The following is a 15,010-nucleotide window of genomic DNA, read 5'->3' as shown; positions in this document are numbered from 1 at the left end:
ATAAACAATAAATACTTTATACTTGACACCATATAAATAACATCGCTAAATCTTGAGAGCAAATACTACCGCTACCTACTCCAAATCATGCGTCAGGTAGTTCCTCTCATGGACCTTCAACAACCGCGAGACATAGGCTATAACACTCTTATCTTGTATCAACACAACACCTAAGCCTGAATGTGAAGCATTACAATAAATAATGAAATTCTTACCTTCAACTAATAGTGTTAGAATAGATAATGTGGTTAGAAGAGCCTTGAGCATTTGGAATCTCTCTTCACATTTGTCAATCCACTCAAAAGGTACTTCTTCTTGAGTCAGCTTTGTCAACTGTGTGGCACTTGAAGTAAAGTTTTTCACGAACCGCCTGTAATAGTTGGCAAGCCCCACAAAACTCCTAACTTCAGTTACAGAACTAGCCCAGACCAGTTCTTGACTACTTCAATCTTTTGGGGATCTATCGTCACCCCTTCTTTTGAAACCATGCCCCCAAAAGGCAACATAAGATAACCAAAATTAACACTTAAAAATTTTTGCATATAATTTTTGTTTCCCCAGGACACTCAGAACAATACAAAATGGTCTACATGCTCTTTTTTACTCTTCAAATAAACCAAAATGTCATTTATGAACACAATTACGAAAGAATCTAGGAACGGTCTGAACACCCCATTAATTAAACTCATGAAGGCTGCAGGTGCATTGGTCAATTCAAACGACATTACCAAATACTCATAGTGCCCATACTGAGTTCTAAATATCGTTTTAGGTATATTCTCAGGCCTAATCTTCAGCTGATGGTAACCAGACCTTAGATCAATTTTATAAATTACTAATGCACCCAACAACTGGTCAATGAGATCATCTATACGAGACTATGGGTACTTATTTTGAATGGTGACCCTATTCAATTGCCGGTAGTCTATATACATTCTCATACTACCATATTTACAAGACTAGAGCACCCCACAGGAAAGCACTAGGATGGATGAAACCTTTATCAAGGAGTTCTTGGGTTTAAGCTTTAAGCTTAGTTAATTTTGCTGGAGCCATGTGATAAGGAGGGATAGAGATTGGACGAGTGCCTGGCTCTAAGCCAATACAAAAATCTATATCTCTATCCGGAGGCATACCAAATAAATCAGTAGGAAACACCTCCTTAAACTCAGACACTATAGCAATAGACTCAATAGACGGGGATTCAGCTTCAACATTCTGAATATGATCCAAGTATGTTAAAAAATCTTTCCCCACCAGTTTTCTAGCCTGGATGAAAGATATGACCTTAGTTGGATTAGACTTGTACACCCCTTCTTACTCTAACCTTTCCCTACCCGGGATCTCTAGAGTCATAATCTTATCATTATAGTTAAGCACAACATAATAGGGGGACAACCAAGTTATGCCTAAGATCACATCATAACCAGTCATATCCAAAATCACCAAATCAGCACAAGTCTGGAAACCCATAAATATAACATAACAAACATAATAGACATGGGTTACTACAACACTCTCCAACTGGGGTAGAAACATAGATGGGGCCATCTAGCATATCACAAATTACATCAAAACCAAAGGTAGACTGTACTGACACATAAGAGTAAGTAGAGCCCGGATCAAACAAGAGAATAACCATCTTGTCATAGACAAGAATAGTACATATGATCACTGTATCAAATGCCTTAGTCTTTGTCTAGCCTGAAAAAGCATAAAACTATGCCCTGTTATCTTAATAGGCAACCTCTTTGCCTAGATGTACTGCTTCTTTACCTGTATTACTATTTTCCATAGCCTCTCTGATTCCCCCCTGACCACCTTGTGGATGTCCTCTATCATTATTACCTCTAATTGCCGGTACCACTACTCTGGTGTGCTGCTGCGCGGGATCAGTCATACGGGGATGGGGAAAATTTATCCTCATGTTACTTAGTTCCCCACAATTATAACAACTGAGGTCAAGGGATGGCCTACTACCAGATGCAAAAGAAACTTCTTAACCATTCTTGGTAGGGTTCTCCTCTGGAGTTTCTGAGTAACCACTCGTAGAAGTAGACATGACTGACTGAATTGGACGGGCTGCAAATGCTAGCCTTTCTTAACCCCTAGAGTAAGAACCATTGAATTTACCTACATTCTTTGGCTTTTCAGCCAAAGCCTTGGCCTGCCCATCTCATCGAACTCCTTCTACCTTCTTCACAAAGTCTTTCACTTCAATAAATCTTCTACCTGTAGAGGTCATGTGAATAGACAATACCTGTAGCTGAAATTCAATCCCTTGATGAATGAATAGATCCTCTCCTCCTCTGTAGTCACCTAATTTGTAGTATATCTTGACAAGGCATGAAACTTATCCACATAAGCAGTTGTGTTCATGCCACCTTGCTCAAGAGCCATGAACTCATCTTTCTTGTGATCTCTCAGAGTCCTGGGCACATACTTCTTTAAAAACAGGGCATTGAACTAAACCCAAGTGAGTGGAGAAAAAACTAGTAGCAATCTACAAAGGTTCTCTATGCTGGTGTAGAATGACCAACTTGTAAAGTCTCTCATAGCAATTCAGGATGAACTCATAGGAATCCTTACTCTCAGAACCATGGAATACTAAAGACTTTAAATTCAAAAACTTGGTCAGCATCTCGTTCTTTGTGCCAGTCATCACTGGGCCTAAAAGTGGAGAAGAAGACATTCGTGCCCAATGCTCCATCCATCTTGGGACTACAACAACAACGGGATGAGCAACTGGAGCTTGAGTGGCTTGCACGCGGGAATGGCTCCAGAGTCGACCAACCCAGTTAGAAAAGTCATAATCTGCTAAGCTATAGCTTGGTCCAAAGGGGGAAGTCCCACATTCTTGACTTCTGCATCCTCCTCTGGTTCAACATCCTCCTTAACCTTAACATCCACATTCTCTTCTACCTTAGCCTGGGGTGCGGGAGGGGACTCCTCTATCAAAGCACCCCTCTCTTGACCTCTGCTACATCCTCCTCTTCTACACCTGCCTCGGCTATGCCCATTAACTACTGACTCCTCTTCTTTCTCATTGATGTGAGCTATGGATGGACATTGTTGTATCGCGTGTTAACCATCCATGTAAAAGAGAGTGAAAGAGGTTAGTTACCAATTTGGATCACTAGATACCAATTGGAATTAAATTATAGCATGAAGGAAGAAGAAAATAGAGAGACTTCCTGAAGTCCTATAGCCTCTCGAAGAAAAGGAAAGACGTCTTCGTACTAAACTACAAGACTCTACTACACTCATTTTGGTACAACGAGATCAACAAGCCTAGGGATCAGATACCAACTTTGTCACAACCTAAGCAGAGCCGTGAGTGGAACCCACACTAACCTTCCGGTGGGAGAACTAAAACTACACCCCAAACTAACATCCTAACACAAAAATAGGCATAAAGTATGTGGAAATAGTTTTGATATAAGTTTTAAGATGAATTCCCATAAACTCATGAAATAAATTCAAATAACAAGCATAATATGGTCAAAACATCTGGAAGTCAACCACCCAAAACCTAAAACTCATCATACCAAAACTACTAAGTAACAAGTCTAAGAGTAAGGGGATGCAACCCCAAAAATATTAATATAAGAATAAGTATGAGAGGTCTAGACCAAAAGGATTAGACTGAGATCCTAGAAGAATCCACGGCAACCTAAAAGAGCTGAATCACCCTTGAATTCAAATAAACACTGGTCTCCTAGCTGAGGTCTATCAGCAACCACCTGAAGATGCCATGTACTCAACAAGAAAAGAGCAAATGCAATATCAATACACATCATGACGCCACTTACCTTGCCATAGAGGCCTTGCCACATCGAGAATAATCCCGTCGTTGTGGGTTGCATAAGGACAGAAACTCGTAAGTCGCATCCCAAATTCCTATTTCGAAACACACCCTCAAATCACTATCTTCTAAAATCAACCCTTTATTCCAAGATCCATTATGGGAGTTCTACTCACCCAAATTCGATTCCATAAAGCCATACGTGCTCTTTAATGTTTTGGCTAACAACTCAATCTATCAAACTCAAAATTTAATCACCCATCCATTATCGAATTACCCCAGACCTCATCTGACTAAGATTTTGTCCAAGTATGGCCTATGCTCGAATTTTCCAAGTTACTAAGAAGTTTTCTGGCCCAAATTCCTTCTGTATTGGCTTATCCATAACAGCGAAAACCAGTCGTTACACAAAGGTGGTCCTATGCTACCATACATCAAGTGGTAAGATTCTTATCGTAAATATGAATGGTGATTGGTGAGACACTTAATTATTTCACATACTAGCAAGGATGGATCTATTAAGGCCCGTGGGGGTGTCACGCCACCCACAAGCTTCGATCAAAACTCAATGTATATAAAGGTGCATATATGTAAAATATATATAAATAAATAAATGGCACCCAACGAACCATAATGTACCATGGTGCCACTGACAAAGGACGAATCTCCCCTCCCACTAGACGCGGGATCGCGCCTAGGTGATGACATTTTTTAAAATTTTGTTTAACTTGAAGCCTCAGATAACTAGCAAATTCAGGTTTAGGCAAGGTTTTAGAGATTATATTCTCTTTCTTTCTGATTCTAGTTGACTTAATTAGTTTTAATTAGTAAATATTGTTGACTAATTTAATTTATTAATCTTTGATTTTTTTCGTTATTTCTTTAGTGAAATAGTTTTAAAAAATATCTTTAAACAAAGTAAAGTTGAATAAAAATATTTTTCGTTAATAGTTTGATTAAAAAATGTCTTTACGTTTAATAGTTTGGCCCAAAAATATTCTCATTATTAATAATTTGGCCCCAAAAATGTTCCTACATTACTTTGTTGGGTCAAAAATTACATTTTTTCTAATAAACATAATTTTTTTTCTTTTTCTAAATAAATTATTATTTTTAAAGAACCCCTTTCTTGTTTCTTTTCTTTTAAAAACCTTTTAACTGAAAAAAAGTGGGAAGTAATGTATTTTTCATCTTAATCTCATTTTATAAATTGAATAGAATAACTTCATGTACTTTTCAAACTGATAATATATTTCATATATATAAGATTATAGTAACCTCATCATTAATTTTCATTTAGATAACGATGATAAAACATAAAGTATTTTTATTTTTTAATCTTTTTTGAATTATGACCAAAATTCCAGCGACACACCTAAACTTAATTAGAGTCCTATTCCCCCCCTCCTAAACTATTTTAAAATGAAATAAATACACCCTAAATGTTGACATGGTATAGAGTGTGCACTCTATTGAAGGCAAGTGAAACGCGAAAAAATTGGACACATGTCTTTTTTTTAATTGATCTGTTTACAATTTGTTAGTACACATATTAACATTAAAACTTATATATATTTAATTATTTTCAATTCTTTCTTTGCAAAATATTTATTTCCTTCCTCACTTTAAAGTTTCTTTTCTCTTTCATTAGTTTCTTATATTTTCACTTTTAATTATTTTTGAGAAAAAAGTACGTGTATTTTTTTAAAAATAGTAATAATTTTTTAAAAAGTGTCCTTTAATTTTAACATTTATTTTTTATGAGATTTTCTTCACTTATTTTGATATCTGTCAGAAATTAACTTATTTTAAATACAAAACATTTGAAATTAAATTTAAAATCAAATCAAAAGGAAAGGCAAAGAAAATAAAAAGAATAAAGAAAATCAAGAGAAAAAACAATGAATGAAGGTAAAAAATATCGAAAAAAGTTTTAAATACAAGATAAAAAAATTGGAAAAAAATTACGTGTATTAGCTTAATTTAAATAAAGATTAATTTTTTTTAAAAAAATTAAAACAATATTTACAGACATGGAGGCGTGTGTTATACAACGCAACCAACTTTACCTGGTTGAAGGTGCCATGTCAGCATGAAAGGTGAATCAAAATATAGAAAAATTGAGTTGGGGTGGGGGTGGGGGTTCATAGGACCCGAGTTAAGTTAAGGTGTGTCACTGAAATTTCGATTATAGTTTAGGCTTTTTTTAATTGAGTGTAGGGGGGGAGGAGGGGGTACTTATGTCTTATCCCTATAATTTTTTAAGTGAGACTAAAATATCTATCTCTATTAGATCTTGTTCAATACATACAAATGCACTAGAAAAAGAAGTCAAACTATACCATTCTCGTAATCAAAATAAATTATATTAGTCATGCTACATCATTCTAACGATTTGTCCTAAATTTTCATCTACAATTGTGAACTATAACTTTCAACTTTTAAAAAGTGATGATTTGATCTTCTGCGTATAAGTTTAAACCTTAAACACCAATTCATCTACTATATAAGTTGATGACACATATATCATAAAATGATATATTTAGTTTGACACTTATTTATTGCATGGAATAAATAAATAAACAATCGGTTAATAAATATCATCATATATTATTAAAAATAAAAAGTAACAAACTACAAAGTTGAATTACCATTTTAAGCCTAAACTAATCAAAATGTCATCAAACATCTAATTAAATAAATATTAAATAATCATCATATTATATATACTAAATACTAAAAGTGACAAGGTATTACGTCAAAAGTTGAAGAAAATATCCATAAAACTTTCAAAAACTAAATTAGTTATTCTACATTTATATTATAACGACCCATTCCAGTTGTTATGGGAAAACCAATAGTGAAAGAATTGAGCCATAAAATATTGGGTAGTAACTTAAAATTTTAGACTAGGTCAATCTCAGACGAAATCTGAGTAAGATGAAGTCTAGAGAAATTCGAGAATGGATTGGGGTTAATGTTTAAAATTGGATATGATTTTATGATAGCTAAGGCATTAAGGAGTCCGTAGAGCTTTTCGTAAATGAATTTGGGTGATTAGAACTTCTGATATCGAACTCAGTGTGAAGGGATTATTTTAGAACGTTAAGGTTTAAGGTTGTGTTGCCAAATGGGGGTTTGGGAGAGAATTTTTGAATTTTTATCTCCGTTCAAGATGCTATGGCGGGGACGCTATAGCAAAATGGTGGTTTCTATAGCGGGTCAGTCGTGAAATTAATACGAAAAAGTCCCAAAATAATTTTTATTTTTGCAATTTAATTCTTGTGAGAGCAAGAGCGAACTAGGGCTATTTTTCCTTTAATTTTCCACCAAATTCTTCAGTTGAGGTAAGGAGATTACTCCTCTAACTTGTAATTCGATTCTTGGACCTTAGAATCTGTGGGAATTATCTTAGGGGAGGGTTCTTGACCAGAAATTAATGGTGAGAAATTAAAAGCCTTAGTTGGGTGAAATAATCATGGAATTTGCCAAGAGTTATGATTTGAGTTATAATCCGGGTACTTAGGCCATTGATAATTGATTATTGTATTTTGTATTTGTTTTAGACTAAGAACAAGACAAGACACTTCAAAAAGGGAAAGCTCGGGTTCTTTAGAGCATTCAGGCTTGATTCGAGGTAGGTCATGGTTGTTGTTTTTCCATTTATATTACATGTGCTTGTTAGCTACTTCATTAGTATTACATGAATGATATATGATTAGGGAAAAAGAAAAAACATGAGTTGAAATATTAACTATGATCAATTGCATGCAATGAATGTTTTACTTGCCTGTACAAGTGTGATTGATATTCGTTATGGTTGTAATTATAATATGTGATTTTCTGTGGAACGGGTATCACGTCGAAATAATTGGATTGGATACCACGGTGGTATATTTGGATCTGGTACCACATCGATACGATTGAATCGGGTACCACGCCGGTACACTAACTATGTTTGGGATCTATACCACACAAGTATACTAAGTTACTAACAGTGTGTGTGTGGATTCTATGAGAGAATCAGATTGATTGTGGTAAATGTGATTAATCATGCTTATTGTGTGAACTGATTCAAGTTAAGGACTAGGAGTCTGGGTGTTTCTGTATTTGTGATGTAATTGTGTATCATCTATTTATTGTGTTGTGGTTGCCTATTCATACTTCATATATTTGAAACTAGCCGTGTGATCCTAACAGTACACTGTGTTTGTGTAATGATTTTGCACTTGTCTCTATTTTTATTGAGTATAGGGCATATTCAAGCAACTATTGAAAGATCTCAATTGTGAGATTTTTTGTAATGACCCTGAAGGTTATTTTTGGAAATTTTCATAAAAAGACTATTTTACCCCTCCCTATAGTTTCTTCGAGTCATATTTGATTGATATCTGCTGTCAGTTCTGTAGTTTTCTTGAAAAGTTGAGATTTTTAGTAAACTTTGAGTTTTAGAGGTTTAGAATGACTCCAAAGTGGTATTTGAGGTTATTCGGAGTTTTGAGTCTCGAAATGGAGTTTTATCAATTTTAACAGTTTTGGAATATTGAAATTAGTCATATCGTGGATTTGAGGGGTTGAGTTAGAAATATTTGAGTTTTTAGCCATAGGTTTGACTTTGATAAATATATGAGGATCGAATGCTCGAAATCGAATTCTGACAATCCGTTAGATTCAAAGGGTGATTTTTAAGCCTAGGGAGAGTTTCTATATATTTTTCGGAAGTTTCGAGGGTGTTTTGGTCTTTTGCGGCATAATATTAGTTTAATTGTGATTTTTTGGTTATCGGGTCAAGGAGGCCTTGAAATCAAATTCTGATCGTTTCGTTGAGTTTGAAACGTCGAGTTTAGTAGGATTGCATATATGGTTTGTCTATATGGGATCTTGAACGAATCTCGAGGATCAATTCAGAGACTTTGACACTTGGTGAAAGTTTGCTAGTTCTGGTGCCTTCGCTTAAGCGAAGGGGGTGTCGCTTTAGCGACCTCCACTCTAGCGGAAACCCTTTGCAAAAGAGAAGGTAAGGCCTTGTGCAGGCTTCGCTAAAGCAAAGGGTGTGTCACAAAAGCGACTTTTGCTGAAGTGAACACCCTATCGCTAAAATGAAGACCAAGATTTTTGCGGGCTTTGCTTAAGCGAAATTAGTGTCACTTAAGCGACATTAGAGATAGGTTTTGACATTTTAGGTGTTTTTCACCATTTTTGAGTTTGGAATGCTTGGGTAGACGATTTAAAGAGGGATTTCTCGTGGGATTTCATTGGGTAAGTATTTTTGACCTTAATTGGTCATTTTTCAATGATTAATTATTGATTTTAACACGAATTTGGGGATTTCAATGGGTGAAAATGAACCTTTTTCAAGAACTTTGAGAATTTGTTAAAATGGTGATTGTGACTTGATTTGGACTGGGATTTTGAAACGGTTTTCACTACTGAGTTCCTAAGACTAAGAGGAACAATTTTATCTAAAAATTCCCAAATTTAAATCCCCAATTTCAAATTCGGATTTTGAGCCTTTGACCCTTATTTCGCCGAATTTTGCATTTTTTATGTCATTGGATTTGGTATCTGATTGTGAAACAATAGTTGAATAGATTGTGGTGATTTAGAGTGTAATCGGAAGAGCAAGGCTCATGTGGAGTGATTGATCGCTTATTGACTAAGGCAAGTGAACTCTTAAAAATTTTGTGAATCTCTTTGAATTCTCGAATTTCCCATTGTATATGTGTTGAGGCGTAATGGAGATGAGGTTACGGGTTTAATTTTGATCTGAACTAATCTAAAATGAGTTGACGGGGTTAATAAAAGATGAAGTGTGATATTGTTGAGTATTGAATATTACATGCTGTAATCTAGATATCTATGTGTATTTGATGAAATACTTGATAGTCTAATTGTGATTGCGGTTTGTCTGAACTGATTATTCCTCATTACTTGTGTGAGCATGTTGTTTGCATTGGTTCTAAAACACTGTGATGAGAGGTATATGATTGTGAGACCGAGATCATTTTAGGTCAGAGATATGATATGACCGAGGTCATTTTCGGCGAGAGATTGATAGGCCGAGTTCATTTTTGGTGGGATTATATTGCCGAGGTTATTTTTGATGGGATTACATTATCAAGGTCTTTTTCGGTGAGATTATATGACCAAGGTCATTTTCGGTGAGGTTGTGGGACAGAGGTCATTTTTGATCAGAGATTATGAGATTGAGGTCATTTCTGGTTAGAGATTATGAGACCGAGGTCATTTTCGATCAGAGTTTATTATGCCGAGGTCTTTGTCGGCAAATGCACACATGCATGATCATTGAGTATTTCTGCATATATGTGTTGACAGTTTGATGCCAATTTATGACTTGTGAGTATTTGTATGATATGTCTTGTGATATTGAGCTTTGATCTGAACCTTATTAAACTATTTAGTATGAACTGTTAGGTTGGCTGATTTTTGTGCAGTTTGTAGTCTGGAGGTTCGGTTCGGTTGGAAAAGGAGTTTGTATATTCTATTAGATTTACTTAGTTTTTCTAGTTAGCTTGCTGGGTATCGTGTTGTTGGGTACTTACCCTTGATTCTATACTTCTGTAGGTTCTGAGCCTAGACTTTGATGACCGTTGCTTTTTGATCATTCGAGGCTTTCAGAATATTTGGGAGAGGTAGCTATTGACATTTAGCATACTGTCAGATTTTCTGTACTTTTATATTTTACTCTATTTGAGAGTTGAAGACATATTGAGACTGTATTTCATTTCAGTTTTATTTTCTTTAGCGGATTGTACATATGAGAACCAATCTTTGGGGGTAATTTAAGTTGAAAGACTTTCGCTTTTGTTTATTATTTATCTATTTAGATTGTTCTGTTTCATTTATCAAAATGTTGAGTTTTAGGTTGACTTGTCCGGTGGGAAAGAAAGGTGCCATCACACCAGGATTTGAGGCGTGACATTTCCACAACTCGAATCCAAGGGTAAGTTAGTTCTTGCGGGTTCTCATAGATTCTTTTTTATTTCTTTGTCCATCTCTTTGGATCAGACATTTCATAGACAATAGTTTATTAATTCTTGTTGGAGGTTGCATCCTCTCAATTTTAGACTTTGTTAGAATTTCGGTACAATGACTTTCAGGTTCTAAAAAGTTTATTTCCGCAGTATTTACTTTGAATCTTGATCGAGTTTATGGAAACTCAATATTTTTACTTGTTTTAAAATACTTTCACTTGTCTAAATGTATGTTTTGATTCTTAGCTTGGTATAGTTGGGTTAAAAAATGGTTCTTCCATTGAAGGGTAGTGTGGGTGCCACTCAAGGCGGATCAGGGTTATGACATATATTATTCTAGATATATCTTAATTATGTTAAGTGTGCTACATTTAACTCTATAAATGACATTATAAAAGAATATCTTATTAATTTTGCTAAATAACTTCAATATTGTAGTTTATCTTCTTGTACATTTTGTTTTTAGCCTTTTTTCTAATCTTTTATAACAAGTTCAATAAATTCTTGAGGTCATAATGAATTTATAAGTATCCAAAAGGCTCCATTTGAGGCATTGTATGGTTGGAGGTGTAGGTCTCCTATTAGGTGGTTTAAGGTTCATGAGGTTACTTTGATAGGACCTGAGATGATTTGTGAAGTTATGTAAAATCTACACTCATTAGATAGAGGTTGAAGACTGCCCAAAGCTGACAAAAGTCCTGTTCGAATATGAGAAGATGAGAGCTTGAGTTTGATGTTGATGATTGGGCTTACTTAAAAATCTCACCTATGAATGGTGTGATGTATTTTGAAAAGAAATGGAAACTTAATCCCATTATGTAGGCCTATATCAGTTTTTGAGGGATTATGGAAAGGTAGCTTATGAGGTGGATATTCCTTTAGAGTTGGCATCGGTGCATTCGGTGTTTTATGTCTCTTTGCTAAGGAATTGTGTTGGTCATCCTACTTCTATTTCCATTGGACGTTGTTGGTGTGAAAGAGAATTTATCTTATGAAGAGGTTCTTATTTATATTTTGTATCAACAAGTTTGGAAGTTTAGAAATAATGAAGTTCCATCTATGAAAGTTCTTTGGACGAACATACTAGTTGAGGGTGCTGATAACTATAGTTATAGCCAAATTCGATCAATGATAAATGGTCATCCTAATTACCATTGAAGTCAGTCACACAAGCCCTCAACATATCCTCTAAATTCAGAATAGTCTGTTCGCCTTGACCATCGGTCTAAGGGTGTAACATTATACTAAGCTTAACTTGAGTACGGAGATCCTTTTGAAAGGATCTCCAATGCTTAGAAGTAAATTGAGTACCTCGATCCTATATGATAGAAAATAGAACCCCGTGAAGCTTAACCAACTCTTGAATGTAATGTCTAGCCTAATCCTGGGTTGAATAAGCAGTCTTAACAGGAAAAATATATGTCGACTTAGTGATTCGGTCCAGAATAATCCAAATGGAATCATATTGCCTATGAGTACAAGGCAAACCCGTAATGAAGTCTATATTCAAGTCTTCCCTCTTCAAACTAGGAATCTAAATGTCTTGAGCTAAACCTCTTTATTTTTGATGTTCAACCTCCAGTTGTTGCGAATTAGGACACTTAGCCATAAATTCCACAATATCCTTCTTCATACCATTCCACCAATAAATTTCCCTCAAATCATGATACATCTTGTGTGAATAGAATATTGGGAAATATGAGCTTTAGACAATATCATGTCCCTCAAGACATAAACATTGGGAACACATAATCGGCCTTGATAACGAACCAAACCATATCATTTCTCTCAATGGCTTTTTCGGAAACTGCTTCCCACAAATAAACCAAAGTCGGATCATTATCTTGATTTTACTTCACATCATACACAAGGTACAATTTGAACTATTTTGCACAACCTCACCACCATCCTTGGAATTAACCAAGAGAGCACCCAAATGAGCTAGTAAATGCACATCCCAAAATAAATCATTCTTCTAATCCTTAATATGGGTAACACTATTCATGGAGAGTCTACTAAGAGAATCGGCAACCATATTTGCCTTTCTTTTAATAGCTCTTAAATAACCTTTACTTAAGTGGATGGTCTATTTTTGTCCCTTCGTGTAAAGTCTTTTGGATGTCTCAAATTTTGATCATTTTCATTTGTGTTAATAACCGATCTTGATAGAAAGTAAAACATGTTACATTTTCACTTTCTCCGTTACATAATATTCCCTTGAAAATTAAATATTCACTTTCATAACTTAGCAGAATGAGAATTGGAGGAGCAACCGGACCTGATGAAATTTTGGTAGAATTTTGAAAGATCACAAACAAGGCAGGTGTGAAGTGGTTGACTAGGTTGTTCAATGTTATTCTTAAGATGACAAGAATGCCCAAAGAATGGAGGTGGAGTACAATGGTTATATTGTATAAGACTATGAGTGATATCCAAAACTATAATAATTACATTGGTATCAAATTGCTGAGCCACACTATGAAGGTTTGGGAAAGAGTAGTGGAGATGTGGGTGAGGAAAGGGGTGTCCATTTCTGAGTATCAATTTAGATTCAAGTCAGGATGTAGGATGTTCAACTATTGAGGCTATACACCTTATGCGGAGATTGATAGAGAAGTATAGGGAAAGGAAGAAGGACCTTCATATGATGTTCATTGACCTTCAAAAGGCTTAGGACAAAGTCCTGAGGGATGTTTTGTGGAGGTGTTTGGAGGGTAAAGGTGTTCCGATGGTGTCTATTAGAGAGATAAAGGACATGTATGATGGAGATAAGACTCGGGTTAGAAGAGCACTTCCCAGTGAGATGGGGCTACATCAAGGATCAGTTCTTAGTCCTTTCCTATTTTCCTTAGTGATGGATGAGTTGTTGCGGCCTATTCAGGAGGAGGTTTATTGGTGTATGTTATTTGAAGACAACATAGTATTAGTTAATGAGACATGAGACAGAGTTAATGCTAGGTTAGAGGTTTGAAGATAGACTCTAGAGTCCAAAGGGTTCAGGTTGAGCATGACCAAAATAGAATACTTGATGTGCAAATTCAGTGTTGTGTTAGATGAAGCAGACATGAAAATGAGTTTTTCCACACAACCTATTCCCAAGAGAGAGATTTAAGTATCTTAGGTCTGTACTTCCGGGTAGTGGGGACATCGACAGTGATGTCATACATCACATGGGGCGTCATAGATGAAATTGAGGCTTGCCTCTGGAGTATTGTGTGACAAGAAGGTACCCAAACTTAAAGATAAATTTTACAAAGTGGTGGTTAGACCATCCTTGTTGTATGGGGTGAAGTGTTGGCTAATCAAGAACACACATGTTCAGTGCATGTTGCAGAGATGAGAATGTTGAGATGAATGTGTGGTGAGGCATAATATGAGTGATAAGATTAGGAATGAGGTTATTCGGGAGAAGGTAGTAGTGACCTCTGTGGAGGAAAAAATGAGGGAAGTGATGTTGAGATGATTTGGACATGTGCAAAAGAGGTGCGTTGACGCCCAGTGAAGAGGTTCCAGAGGCTGGTTGTAGGGTACCCAAAGGGAAAGTGGTAGGCCAAAGAAATATTGGGGAGAGGTGATTAGACAGGATTTGGCGCAACTTCATATTTCCGAGGACATGACTCTAGGTATGAAGAAGTGGAAGACACGCATTAGGGTAGAATGTTAGTAGGGGTGAAGTGTTGTCTTGTCTTATGTTGTGTATCGTGTATCGATTATCACACTATTTTGCTGTTGTTATTGTTTCTTTCTTGTAGACTTTACATTGCTTTTCTTAGTAACGACTATGCTTTCTTCATTATTATTTTTTTATTAGGTTTGAGGCACTTGAGCGGAGGGTCTTTCATGAGACCCCTACCCAAGGTTATTCTTTTTATTCTATACTTAAAGTACTGAAGCGCTTATATTATTATTGTACTGTTAGATTCATGCTTTAGTTTGACTCAATAAATAAGACTCTTGAATTTTGATTGGTGATGGGAGAAGGCGTCGACAAGAATTCGAAAAGTTATGTACTGATTTTGTATTTCTCTTTTCATGTATATTTTTATGAATAAAGTCTTAAGAAAGATGTGTACGTTTTTTTTTGTTTGTATTTTCCTTCTTTGTTTATTTTTTTTTGTTTTCTCTCTATTGGATTTCTTTAATTTAATTTTCTATGAATTTCTTATCGTCGTAAGTCTTTATTTTTATTTGGACTCAAATTAGTCATTTG

This window comes from Solanum dulcamara, chromosome 9 (genome assembly GCF_947179165.1).
Source record: "Solanum dulcamara chromosome 9, daSolDulc1.2, whole genome shotgun sequence".
Lineage (NCBI taxonomy): Eukaryota > Viridiplantae > Streptophyta > Magnoliopsida > Solanales > Solanaceae > Solanum > Solanum dulcamara.
Note: the sequence above shows the minus strand (reverse complement) of the source record.